Below are 14,619 nucleotides of genomic sequence, written 5' to 3' on the forward strand. Positions count from 1 at the left end.
ACATGAAAGGATTTGATGGTCTCTCTCCAAACTCCTACCCTGCTGCTATAGTCAGAAATGCCATACAAAGAAATCTAAATTAACTTCTCACTGGCCTTTCCTCTCAGGCATTTTAGGAGACAATTGAGTGTTAAGATACATTATGGCCTCAGTGCAGATGATAAAAATAACTGTTAATAAAATAAGCAGAATTTGCATTACCATTAGGTATGAAATTTTGCAAGCAGGTAATCAGTGCTCTGCAGGAAGACGGAGTGAAATCTGCTTCCTTCCCAAATGCTGCATCTTCACATTCGGAAAAAAAAGGAGCCCCATACAGCTCAATTCTGCAGCTATTCAGATGTGGATTTTTTTTTTTCCTTGAAATCCCTGGATTCATAAAAGGGAAAGAGCGAGGCTGTCTCCCTATTCAGCCTGTTCCTGGCTAGAGGTATGAAAGGAACAGAAAGCTGCCTAATACAAACACCTTCTCTCATGATTTTGGTTAAGATGTTGGATTACAGCTCTCTGCAGCCCAAGCTACCATATTTCCTCTACTACATACCACAAATGGCTTTGCAACATCTCATGTGATATCTGAATATCTGTACTTAGTGAAATGCTGCCTGTTTGTCAGTCAACAGTGCATTCATTGCCATGACTGCAGAACCGTAGCACACATCCAGCCCTTGCATACAGCATACACTCCTGTTCATTTGTCACTTCTTGATTCACTTGCACAAGAACTCCACGAAAACAGGGACCAGGATACCAGTTGTTACAGCCACCTGCATCATAGAAAAGGCTTCGGTACTAGGCTTTAACTCCACTGCACTGATTCAGAGTATAAAGGTATGCACAGCACCTCCTTATACCATCTCATCAGTTAAAAGGAAAAGGCTTCCATCTACAGTTCATTAAACACAATTTTACTTTTCTATCATCTATGTTAGAAATTGATAGCAGCTTGAATTAGCTTTATTTTTTATTAAAATATTTTTGTCATCAAGGACCAAGTCTCTAAATGAAGATCACCTTGGGCAATGAGTTTTGAATGTTTGCCTCTATTCACAGTGTAAAAGGAAATACCACTCCACAGATGCAAACCAGAAAGCAAAAAAGAGACTTTTAGACTTCTTGTCCCAGTGCAAACTGCACAGAGTCTTAAGGGTATTTCAGTTTAAAAAAAAATTTGATTGCATTGCTGCTGTTCGAGTTCAGGCTCACTAACTTTCAAGCACGTCACCTTCACTCTTCCAAAACAGATTCAAAGGCCTAAAAGAGCAGCTTGATAACAGAGAGGGGCATTTATTTATTTATTAAAAGGGCATTTTTCCCAGACTTTAACTAAACCTCATCCACTCTTGTCACTCTGGGCAGACAGTTGAAAGCAATATTAGAGGAGGTAATTGCATAGATCAGTCAACAGCTTTTGTCCCCTTGCCACTGAGACTTACAGTAAAATGGGCACAAGAAAACATTGTACTGGATTAAAAGCGGATCTTTCTCCAGTTGCTTGCTACTTACCAGCTGTTGTGCTCAACAGCAGCTCTAGAGGTATCTACAGGGGAAATCTAGCCTGACACTGTCTTCCCCCACCAACACCCCCCACCTCTCTAAGCTTGAAACAGATTACTCTTTGTGTTTAAAGTGAAACTTTACCAAAAAGTATTCTATCTTGTCATCTACCATTAAGTTGTTAATCATGTGTGCAGAGCACTTTACTAGCAATGAATTTTTAGGATACGGAGTTTACAAGAACACCACCACTGTAACTTCTCAGATTGACAAACATTTTTCTCAACCCTTTGATCTTATTTGGAACAACTCATGAAAAGGCTCAGAGTAGCTGCTTAAATAAACACAGTACAAGAAGCAGACAAATTTTATTAACTTTAGATTGTAAATCGCCAGCAGCAGCCCACATGCTGATAAAAACAGGTACTGCACTGTCAAAAAACCTGTACCTGTTATGAGTACATCAGAACAGTTGCAAGAAAGCTCCAAGTCTATCTTGTAAATGACAGAATTACAGCACCTGAAGTACAGTGAGACTGAATACAAATCAAAGGGCACTGAACAGAAATGCAACAATAGAATTAGAGAGTCAAAAATAGAAGTTGTTTGGTGTCATAAAATACATCATCAACATCATCTTTAGGAAGGGAGTCATCACTCAGGTTTTGACAGCACAGGCTGTAAATGGATTCTGTTTCCACAATAGTACGTTTTATCTCCACGTTCTAACCTAATTCGAAAGCACTGAAAAGCACAGCGTTAAGACTGGTGCTGGAATTTTTAAGCCAAGTCCTATCAATTTAATCATGCAGTAGTTTAATAGGACCATTACAGACAGCAGAACAATATCAGCTCCATTGCTGCCTTCACATCACATTAATGCATTTTATGAGAAAACATTCAAAGCCAGCTCATTTATATGTGTATTTTTAAATATCTTTTCTACCTGGAATTTGCATAGATCACCTTTATGAATATTTCAAGCATATAAAATTCTGTAATCAATGAACATGGTACCAGTTGCTGCTTATCTCAGAAACTATGGTTTTAACTTCCCAGGGAGAAAAATGCACATCCTGAAATAACTCCTCTACCATTGTTAGTTAATTCAGTTCATCTGCTCTTTAAGGAGAGATTGAGAGATTTCAGCTGAAAATTAGAGAACAGGCCCATGAAAATTTTCACTTAAATTTAAAAACTTGCTTACTTTTATTCTTTGCTGAAAAATTCATCCTATATCCCATTAGGGAAAACAAAATTCAGCATTGTCTTGGAAATGTACAGTTTTAAAAAATTGGTTTTGAGGTGCCTTTTTATTTTTAATACACATAAAACCTTCAGGAGCTATAATTCATTTGTATGAGAATTTTTACAAGGCTTTTTTTTTTGTCTTCTCTACCTGCGTTGGATCAAGGTAGACCCTAAACCAAATATACAAAATACTCACTACCTTTGTAGAAATTTTAATCCAAGTTTCTGATCCACATTCTAGTCAAGTACTTAACTCATGGATGAAGCAAAAGCTCAGTCCCTCAGCCCTCAGGACTGTAAATTCTGAGACCATTTACAACAGAACTTTTGCATGAACTGCCATAGAGACAACCAGTTTTTCAGTTCCATTCACTATATTTATGAGAAATTAGTTTTTACTTTATAGCTGAGCAGATACCTAAGCTCAAAAATTTTCTGAGCAGGTGACTCTGATTCAGCTTCCTGCTGGTATGGAGAGAAGAAGCGCATAAATTTGTGGCCACAGCCCATCAGAGAAGACAGAGGTACATAGGAAAAAGCTATGGGGGCTAATATACGCAACCCCAGCTCCCACAAGAAGCTTAAACAAGAAAGATCTCTTCTTTCTGTTTCCCTACGCATTCTCATTCTTGCCTCCGTGCCACAGTTGTGACCTTGTTTGCCGTGTTAGAGAGCAGCATAAGGGGGTAGAAACTTAGCTTGGCTTCCCCACCAGAACATGCCTCATTTACCTGGGAGCTGTTTCAGGCTTTCTCCTGCTCTGCACACTGACCCTTCCCAAAGCAACAGCCTGCTGGGGTCTCTTTGGGAAAGGGCTGGAATTCCTGAGTATTCACTGTTGTTTGGAGTGCAATCACAAGACTAACTCTCTGTTACTACTAACATTAAGGGCAATGGTTAAACTTGCCATTTTCAGAAAGATTTATCATACCTGAGAACGCCACTTTTTACAGAAGGAAACTAGAACACATCAGTTTTAAAGAAGTAGTTGGCTTCAATACAACAGACCTCTTTGCAAGACTATCTGCATTGAAGTCTGTGTAGAGTCAGGGCTAGATTCACAAAAACACTTGCAAGGGACTAGCATTCAGGTTAGCAGACTCCCTGCAAAATTCAAATCCTAGAAGCCTAGAGCACAGGCATAAAAAAAATACACGTTTATGTTCTCACATTAACTTCAAAAATGGTCCCTAGAAACACAGAGATGCATTAGCACCTGGAGAGACATCTTTGGTATCTTTACATAGCCATGTAGTTTCACCTTTGATTCAAGATAGACCGATATTAAGACTACAAAAAAATATGTTCATCCTACAGGATGAAAGCTTAATCTAGGTGAGGTTGAACGTGCCTTTATGATTCCCTTTTCTGGCTACTAATTGTTGCCATGCCAGGACACCCAAGCAGTTGCTTACATGACTCACATGAAGTCATGCAATGAACTTGCAATCAAGATTTGATATCTCAAGGGAAGACACTGAATACTGAGTCTGAAGCTTGTTCTGTAACAGCTAAACATACTCAGTACCATACAGGACAGTGTCCAGACTGCTAGAAGAGCAGGTCTTTCCTCAGATGGCACATTACTGCTTACAAATTGGGTGAACTATGTCCACCACACCAACCTGAGAAGAAAAGCCAAGAACAGGATTCCCAGAAGTGTACAGATGCAAAAAGGTAGGTTATAGTTGAAAGGCCAATCTGCATGTGAAGTTACCATAACAGCATACGACGAAGGCAAATAGTCTGTCAGCTGTGGATTTGCATATGTAATTAGCAGAGCTAAATAGAAAGCACATGAAAGTTTTGCCGTGTTTGTGCACGTGTACACACACAAAGTGCAGAAAATCAGGTCTTGGAAGTAAGTGTCCTAGTAGAATAACACATAAACTAAGAGCTCCATGATACTGAGGGAGCCTGGGCAAAGGGCCAGAAACTCCTGAGTTGTAATCTCATGCGTGCAACTAAATCACTGTGGTTTTAGGCAACTAATTAAGCTTTCCACTGTCTTAGTTTTCTCCCTATGTTAGATATAACCAAGTATTTTCCCCTTTATGTATATGGGTAAGTAAAGCTGATTTATAGGGACCAATAGTGTACTGACTGACCTTAGCATTTTAAAGCACCAAGAACACCGATTTTATTTCATAACTCAATTCCAGATTATTTTTTTCAATCCCACAGGTATACAGTGACAATCAGAGAGGACTGTATTGTCTTTATACACAATATTGTATATACTGTATTATGCTCTGCAACCTGCACAGTCAGTCTGACCTCTTCAAGGAGAGTCCTGCCTGAAAGAGTGGATGAGATGGCAATACCTAAAAGCTCACAAGAAGTGAGAATTCATGCAGGCTGGTGTAGGTCTTTCCCATCTTACTGAACTGTAAACCCTAGTGCCTCATTACGATCCCTTCCTTTCACCTGTGAACTGGCACAGAACCTCCATCCTTGAATCTGATCCAATTAAAAGTCTCCTTCGTTAAGAAAGTGACAAATACAATGTGAATTACCACCATAAACCAAAGGGAAATGCTTTTATGTAAAGTTTATTGCATCCATTACTTCCATAGAGCATGAGTGTTTCCAGCAAATAGCTGTAAGAATGCCAGCACTTTTGTATTGCCTGCAATTAGCTTATCTACAATTATATAAACAGGTACATGATGACAGTCTTCAGTAATAGAGGTATTATGGGGAAAAATAAGGGTTGCTTTACTTTGAGCGTAGGTCTTAGTAGAAAACAGATTAAAGCTTATGTGGATATACAAAATAATAGATAGGCTAATTCTATTGTCTGCCTCACCTAAATTATTTTATTAGATGGAACATATTAATTATAATGAAAGAGAACCCCTGACTCTGTTGGCTTCTAATGAAAATTCCTTTGTAAGATCGCGGCAGGATTTCCCACCATTTTCTCTTTCTGATGAAATTAACTCCCTATGGTTGGTCACCAGGATAAGCTCATTTTAGCCAATCAGCTTGGGAGCTGCCATTTACCTCACAAAGGGAGAAAAAGGTATCTGCTGTCATAGCAACGAGTGGCTTTGCTCTGATCATATTTGGATCCTTTAGCATAATGAAAGACACCGGCTTGCTTTTTAGATGATTAATCTTTTCCCCTGTGAACCTACTTGAATACATTAGCAAAACAAGTATGAAAAATTTGTTTATCCCAAGACAATCATTAGAAAATTACCTGCAAGGGTAATTCTCATTAGGGCAGAGTTTGTGAATAGCAGACCATATGGTGAATGAAAGCAGCAAGAAGCAATAAAATCTTAAAGCTGCAACAGGTTGCAAAGTTTATCAGGTTTCAATCTGAAAGCTTAAATCAGTTAAGCCTCAAAAGTTTTGAAAATTTCTTCTCTTACTAAAATTCCAGATTGGTTACAACAGGAAGACTCGACAGACTATACAGCCAGGCCTGCAAATCCTTCCCAACTCAGGCAGTCCTGCATGTGGCCTAATCCCAAGCACATACTATAACTCGGGAGTATTTTCTTAACTTCAGTGGTGCTAAGCCAACAGCTGAACCAATAAGACTAGATTCTTACCTTACATTAAGTGAGTTTAGATGTTATTACTTTGATATTTAAATGCTACTATAAAAAAAAAAGTAATAGATGATTATGAGGGTGGTGAGGCGCTGGCACAGGTTGCCCAGAGAAGCTGTGGATGCCCCATCCCTGGAAGTGTTCGAGATCAGGTTGGATGGGGCTTTGGGCAACCCGATCTGATGTTCCTGCCCATTGCAGGTGGGTTGAGATTAGATGATATTTAAGGTTCCTTCCAACCCAAACCGTCCTGTGATTCTATAGAGCTTTCAAGAACCAACTCCAGAAGAAAACACAAGTCGAATTTCATACTAAACTGACTTATTCGGTATTCAGAAACTTATTTTAGCTATGTAAATGATGAGTAGTTAATATTATACTGGGGCAAGGTGAAAGAAAAATTAGATCATTTGCAGTATTGAAATAGTTTAATTATTATCTTATACCCACGAGAAGTCCCAGTGGAACAGTTTTGGAATTCATACTATGTAAAGCTAAAATTACTCCTCCGGTTTCAACAAATCATTAGAAAAAATAGAAAAAGAGGAGGAAGAGAAAAGAATCTACAAGATACCACCAGCTTAATTTTGAGAGCAAAAACCAATGTAATTCTGTGGGTGCCACAGTGCACTAGAGAAGGGCTATTCATACCAAGGGGCATTGTTCTAAGTGCTCCCGTGTAAACACAGATTTCTCACCTTAGCAATAATTTTTGTTCCAAACTAGACTTTGTTTGGATCTCTCTGTAGGCACAAGTTTAATACAAAAATCAATGCTCTGCCTTTCTGTTTAGGAAACAGAGAGTTTCCTCTTAAAACAGAGGGTCATGTCCTCCGTTATCACCATCTCTCTACCACATAGGACCTAAGTAGTTTGATTTTAACTCTTCCTAAAATATTTGTAGTGTTATAATATTCCAGATTAAAAGAGTACTGCATCCAACTGCAGATAAGCCACTCCAATCACTTAACCTCACCACCACCATGAGCCGTCTGCCAGGTCTGAAGTCACATTTATAATGACATAAGTGTAAAGAGGCCACATCTCTGTGCAGCACTTTAGTTACTTTAGTTTGAACTCTAAGAACTGATTTCACGTCAATGCTTCAAAACTAGTTTTATCAAGTAGTATGAAGTTCTACCAGCAGTTGTTAATGGTTTGCAAGCTAGAGGAATTTTATAGGAATACAATATCGAGATTGGGATCTACTTATTTATTTTTTGCCTTGAGTGGTGAACACTTGCACTATTCAGAGTGTATCTCCTTCAAGTGGACCTCTAGGAGCTATCAGAGACAATAACTCAGTAAGATAACAGAGACTAGTGGTGGTTCTAGAAAGCCTGACCCATATGGAAGATTGATTGTGGTGGTTTTGACATAATCCTGACTCTAAGGACTGAACTTACACTACTGGGATCAAGCAAGACACGTTTCCTATTAGGACAGATCATTTCCTCTCTGCAATACCAGAGAATTCTGCAATATTTCCATTCTGTTACCTGAATAGAAACACTTCCCTAAAGCTATATATATTTTTTTTTTCCCAGGAGGAACCTGCTGATATATATATGTGTGATGTATATATGTGTATATATACATATATATATGTGCGTGTGTATATATATATATGACTTTAAAAAGATGTGATGTTTAGAAAATGCATTTTCTAATGCATCGCAGCCAAGTGCATCACTTTTTCAAATGCCTACTTCTCAATGGAAAGCTGTCCCTTATAAATGCAACCTGTCATATATCCCAGGTTCTAGCTGTCCTCCATTTATTTATTTGTAGTCTCTGAGAGAAACTGGTTGAGGGAGAGAGGCAGACGCACAGGCAATGTTTCCTATTTACCCACAGTGGGAAACCTCCGGCTATATCTATCATTCCTCATTACAGACCTAGATTTTGCTTTTAAGAAATTCTTCCATGCTCACACTTTTTCATCTCCGTTCAGGCTGCTCTATAGAAGTAAGCATAGACTGATCACACACGGTTCTGCTGAAATCTGAACTTCACTTTGGAACTACCTTTGTCTACAGATTATTTTAAATTCTCGTTCAATTTTGTACAAAGTTTTGTACAAATCTCTGGGGAACATTCTCCAAATTGCACCTCCTTGATCCTGGATCTAGGTGGCAAGTGGGCCCAGTGGGTACAACAAGATGAAAATAAGTATGATTAGCATACTCCAAAATCCATTTTGTTAAGCCTATCCCCAAGTACTTAAGGATGTAAATTTTTCCAGGGCCCTTGATGGAACATTACCATCAGCACCAACCACTGAAAGCAAAGCAATAACAGATGCAATAGCATCTCCAGGGTGCCTTCAGGTTTTCATCCATATGAAGTAATTAATCCTCACTTTTTTGTTTTATTATCTTTCCTGTACTATCTGCAGTTACCAGGAAAAACAACTGGAAGTTTTAGCCCCCTAACATTATTAACAGTACAGAAATGCACAGATTAAAAAAATACATTCTTTAAAATGTTTATTCATGGTCATATCTTACATTCATATTGTATTAATTTAGCACTGACAAGAAAATTCAGTGGGTTTGACAATAGGCTTTTTCTATACCCTGAATCTACTTCACACCAATCAGGAGAGGTGAAAAATGTTCTTTAACAATTAGAACTCCTTGGATCCATGTTGTGCATTAAATGGTAACTATGCAATTAAAAGGAACAAATTTTAAATCTGACAACAATTGGTGCATCTCCAGCATTTAAAATGATTCAATTATTAATAATTCATGCTCAAAACCCCATATGTGGGCAATGAAGCAGAAGGAGAGATGAAAACGAAGTCTGATCCATGACTAACCTTACATCTGTACAGAGTCTGACTAAACAGAGTTACAGCATTATGTTTTCTACAACATTTACCCAAATACAGTAGGAAATTGTCACACCATAATATCTATTTGCAGTGATGCTCAACAGTTAGTTAATAGCATGGGGGCTGGGGAAAGGCATGCTAATGTACAAGAATCAAGGTATGCATACAGTTCCATACTAAGTCCAATTGAATCAGACTTTCAATCCAATAGAAACAAGTAGGTTAGATGCTTGAAAGATTTTAATTATACATGAGCTAAAACTGACTTTGCTTTAAAATTTGCAGACAATACACTTCAACCCTTATGATTTTGGTCCTGGTTTAAACCAAAGTTAGGAAGTTTTCCATCTTCAACAGAGTACAGACTTTTAATGAGAAACAAGTCAATCTTCTGAGATGCTAGTCTACATTAATTAGAAGACAATACACATTTTCTCTCAGCTCACCTATCTCACCCAGCAACGTATTCCGAATGTTATTAGATCACCCACTCCCACAAATTTAGTCTGAACTAGAGACTTACAAGAGCAGCTCACCATACCATCGACAGATATATCACATTATAGACTGAGCCCAAAATTCAAACCTCCGGTGAAATCTCACTTATATTAACCTACAAGCTCAACTACTTAATTCTAGATCTAGGCTTTAAATTTTGCACCCTTTTAAGAAAAAAAGCTTTGCTTTTTATAGCTTTCTTGGCATATTTGATGCTGTGATAAACCATGTATGAAAATAATAGCAGTGACACATCTGAGTTAGCTGCAAAACCATTTTTCAAGCCCTAGCCAATGAAGCTGCATATGATATGCCAAAGTTATCTTGCATCTTGACTCAAGCTGGAAGATTGAGAGGCACAGAAAGGGTAGAACTACTAGCTCCCTTAAATAATATTTTGTAACATTACCATATTTATTGATGTAACAGTCAGAAGAGAGGGTGTGGTCTAGGAGACCTCCCAGAATAGAAATAGGCATGCAATAACCTTAGAAATACAACATCCTTTCTAGAAGACACATACAATGCTATACATACCTTTCATTAAGTCACGGCTATTTAAGAAACAGCCCAAAATATATTTATGAAGGGTAAGGCTAGAATACATCCATATTGTTACTATTAAAACATATACTTGATTTATGTGCGTTAAAAGAGATTAAAAAGTTAGTGTTTTAAACACGCTCATAAATTTCAAAAAAAGAGAGAAGTGTCATAAATAGATTTGTTTACCTCTACAATCTTTGATGTCCTGGTTCTAATCATCCTTCCATATGTGGGGGTATGAGAGAAGAGACATGTTTATTCTGTGGCTGATTTATTACAAAATCAAGACCATTCAGATTCAAATTCCTCCCCTCCTTAAATACATTGTTGGTGTTCTCTCTTTCACACAATTTACCACCACATGTAAAGGTCAAGTCCACTGGTAAAGTAATTCATATGGTTATCCAAATCTTATCCAAGCTATAAATTAATGTGACATAAACTGCCTACAGCATTTCTTCTATTTCTAATGCTATACACAGGCAAGCCTAGCCTGGTATACTGATAATTAAAATAAAAATTGTATGCACCTCCCTCAGGAACACACACACCAAACAGGAAGTCAATTAATTCCAGGATGGGACCTGCTGAGGGAGACACAGCAATGATTTGTAGCAAATACTAACTTCAGGCTTTGAATGGAAAAGATAAGTACGCTTTACTTCACAATTGCCACCTGTATCACCAATACAGAGAGAAAAGTGCCAAAGGAGGAAAAAAGCTGCAAAATATCATCAGAAACCTGATGTTCTCGATTTTACACAAAGCAACTAGAAGAGCTGCAGGCTGATCCCCTAGTGCTCTGAAAATTAAGACTTGCATAAATCACATGTGAACATATTGTTTTCCAGAACTTGCTGTTTCCTTAAAAATCTCAAACTCGTGGTGGAATACAATGCATGGTCTGCAAACAGGCTTTACATTTTGTAGCCAGAATGAGCTTATTTATTTTGAAACCACAGACTGATCAGCAATGTTGCCCTCAAGAAGAGTCAAAGGAGATTAAATTTTTTTTTTTTTACCCTCTCCCCCATAATTGTGATACAGCTAACAGTTTGATTTATGAACTTAATACTATAAACAAACTTGAACAACTCACCCTGCAGACTTCGCTGGAAATGAGCTAATATGCACCTGCTGAAGATTCAGCCCACAAGGAGGTAGTCTCCTTGGAAACTGCTCCTGATGGTCTGAAATACAATGGGAATGGTCACTGAGAAAACTTACATTGATAGACGTGTTGTGAGAGGTGGCTTAAGACCTGGATTTTGCCTCAGGAAAAAAAAAAAAAAAAAGCAGGAACACTCAAGTGCATACATAGCTTAAGTAGGTTAGGGTGCCCAGGGTAGACCTGGAAAGAAAAATCTCTATTAAAGAAAACCAAGACAGACTTCACAGTCTCAGGTATTCCATCCATCCCTAAATTATAATTTCTTTCACTAAAACTACACAGCTGAACTAGCATCTTTAGTGCATTTTAACCCATATCAAAGTAGTTTTACCCAGTGTGGTTCAAACTCTGCTTTAAGCCTGGACATTTGCAACACCTGCTAATATTTGCCTGTTCTCACATGCTTTTAGGATATCTTTCATTTTTGATTAGCATTACAACTACTTTCTGCTGTCCTCTCTTCTCCTCCCAAGTCTTTCATAAAACCTGTTGACTGATTTATTCAAGCACTTATCTTTTAACTTGCTGTTACTAGACAGGTGCACACTTGCAACAACTCTTGTAGCTGAGCCCATTTAACAGCTCTGTTAGGGGCCCATCTTTGCAAGACACTGAGCCGCAAAGAAGTTAGTATCCTAAATACATATTCAAAGGGATGATTTAAGGTGCGCTCTCTCTCACAGGCAGGGCTGGGTGCCTTAGGCATCTGTTTGTTGCTTGTTAAGGAGACTATAAAGGGAACATCCCATCTAACTAATCTTATTTTAATAGGCAACACTACACAAACTTGATACAGTAGTGGTTATCCAAGTTGGACGCGCCATTTGCTCCAGAGACCTCAGTCACAACAGTTGATAAAAGTAAATTCCTACAACATAAACATAAGAGAGTTTGGACCGTATTGGTGTCCAGACCTGGGTGATCTTGTTTGCTTATTCCGAACCCACTTGAGTACACCTGCACTCCGATGTTTTTGTTGACATTTTACTTGCCAGACACAGAAGATGAAGGGGGATGTGAAAAAAAATGGAAAGCAAATTCAGAGGGGGCAATGCCTTCATTGTTGTTTGGTTGGTTGTTTTTTTAAAGTCACCAAGACAGTAAAGAAAATCCTTAAAAGGGTATCCACATAAAGGAAGGAGGTCTCAGAATCCATCTCTGGCTGCCATTCTACACTACTTTGTAAGACAGGCTGAAATGAATTTTGACATTCCTTTTTACAAAAATGTCTGAGGTAGCATGTAGGATGATAGCAACAGATTACACAGCCACATACAACCTGCATTACTCAGTAGCTGAAGCACAAGCCAATATACAGACATATGTTCTCCACACAGATCACTTCAGCCACAGGTGAATCTTAGAAGGTCTTCGCTACACCTACATGCACTCCATCTTCCATGCAAAATACAGACCTCACTGCAAAGACAGTAACACTTGAAAAGAATGTGGAGGGACAGTTTAATTAACTTCAGCCCATCTGCAAGGTTTTCCATTAGTTCTCCCACAGAAAATTATTCCGATCTCTTAATCTGAACTTTGGAGTAATGCTTTCTCGGGGATGATAGATGTCTTTTGGAGAAGGAAAATGAGTACAGTCTTGGTAATTTCAACAACAGATTATATTGTGAGCTATATAATGCTTTCTTCCAATTCCAGCCCATCATCACACATAGGTGAATGTATGTCCTACAGCTACATCCCAACAACTCGACTAAAACATCCAGGCTCAATTCAAAATCGCTATGTAGTGAAGCACTTACTATAATTTTCAGGCAAAGTTACAAGATTGTGCACACACACACAGTTGCATACAGCGTAAACAACACCACAGGTAAAACTATCTATCAACTCCTATAATTTAAATTCCTTTGGATTCAGACAATACAAGTGTCTGCATGAAACCTGAAGTTCTAAAGTCTTAGGAAACCTCAACAAAGTTTTTAAGTATAAATTTTAAACCCTAAAACATTGCATTCAATCACATGAAAACAAAACAAGAAAAGGATTCAAGTAACTGTAGTGGGAAGCAATTCAAACCAGCAATAAGGTCAAGTATATTTTCCCCCTGTTCATGTAGGATCATAACTGCCTTTTCACCTTTTTATTTCTCACCATATATACCAGAAAAAAGGTCCTTAGCAAACATCTGCTCATCTAACCAGACACCTGTTTGATCTAACGCTAATCTAATATCTAATGTTGTTTGATGTATTTAAATGTCTTGTTTTCAAGCAACCTCCTAACTTAACTCTTAGAGCAGTATCAAATATTTTACTGTCAGATTTTGTTCAGCAGGATATCCTCATGCCTCAGATGAAGACTCTTTTTAGAAGAGCACCACACACAACCATGTCTCTGGCTTGGTGTGAGCCAAGAAGCCAACAGAGTTGGAGACAAGAGAAAGAGCTTTCTGGGGAAGACTATGGTGTAATTTGGGGTTTGAGTTCTGTGAGGTTTTTTTAGGCCATGGTTATACCTGTTTCAGGCTGCTAGCAGGCCAGAGAAGGGGCAGCTCTGTGGTTTCATCTGTGAACATTGGCAGCTGCATTTCAGGGCCTGCACTTCAGAAGAGGCCATCAAGCTTTGGTCAGAAGCAGGCTATATGGGCAGACTTGCCACCAAGTCTTTGAGACACAGCTGTTTACCCAGGAGGGCATACATTTTCAGACACCCTAAGGAGCAGCATTTCTGAATGGAGTAGAGCACTTCTTTTTGTTGTTGCTTGCTTCAGGGCTGGAATGAGGCTTCCAAACCTATCATTTCTTTTATAGGTAACAAAACACAGTGTTTAGGACAAGATGTTTTTAAATACCTATACTGACAAGATGAAGGCTATTAGTTTGATGAGACTCAAACTTCCATAAATCCTATAAGGACAAGCATAATGGAAATGAACCTCTTCCAAGTGACCAGGTATCTCAGTAACATGCCACTACCAGAACGAGCTGGAAAGAAATCAGTAGCCAATTATGAAGTGTGGGAATTTCATTTCACCAAACTGAGGATTAAATAGGGACTGAGGCCTTGAGGCAGAGCTGGCCCCACACGTGGGGAGGTGCAGCAGGAGATCCGGTGCTGCTTGGTAGTCTGTGCCTCACAGCAGGGCAGCCCAGTGCAGAGCAGGCCTTTCCCTTCCCTCAGGAAAGATTTCTACCCTAGTCCTGAGGAAACTTTGTCACAACAACTCCCTTACTGTAAAACCATTCAGGATTCACCCAAATCCTAGAAGTTTCCTGTCAGAAGGAGGGGCT

The 14,619-nt window shown here is 38.6% G+C and overlaps 1 protein-coding gene across 12 annotated transcripts in view; it reads right to left on the reverse strand.

The window, feature by feature from the left end:
- The window catches only part of LOC310904146 (uncharacterized protein), a 372,616-nt gene that overhangs the window by 309,065 nt on the left and 48,932 nt on the right, over positions 1–14,619 (reverse strand). For all 12 annotated transcript variants that reach the window (XR_014588061.1, XR_014588062.1, XR_014588063.1 and 9 more), the window contains exon 2: positions 11,294–11,384. The gene's annotated coding sequence lies outside the window, so the exon portion shown is untranslated. The remainder of the gene's footprint in view (positions 1–11,293; positions 11,385–14,619) is intronic.

The sequence above is a fragment of the Anser anser genome, assembly GCF_964211835.1.
Source record: "Anser anser genome assembly, chromosome: 9".
Taxonomy (NCBI): domain Eukaryota; kingdom Metazoa; phylum Chordata; class Aves; order Anseriformes; family Anatidae; genus Anser; species Anser anser.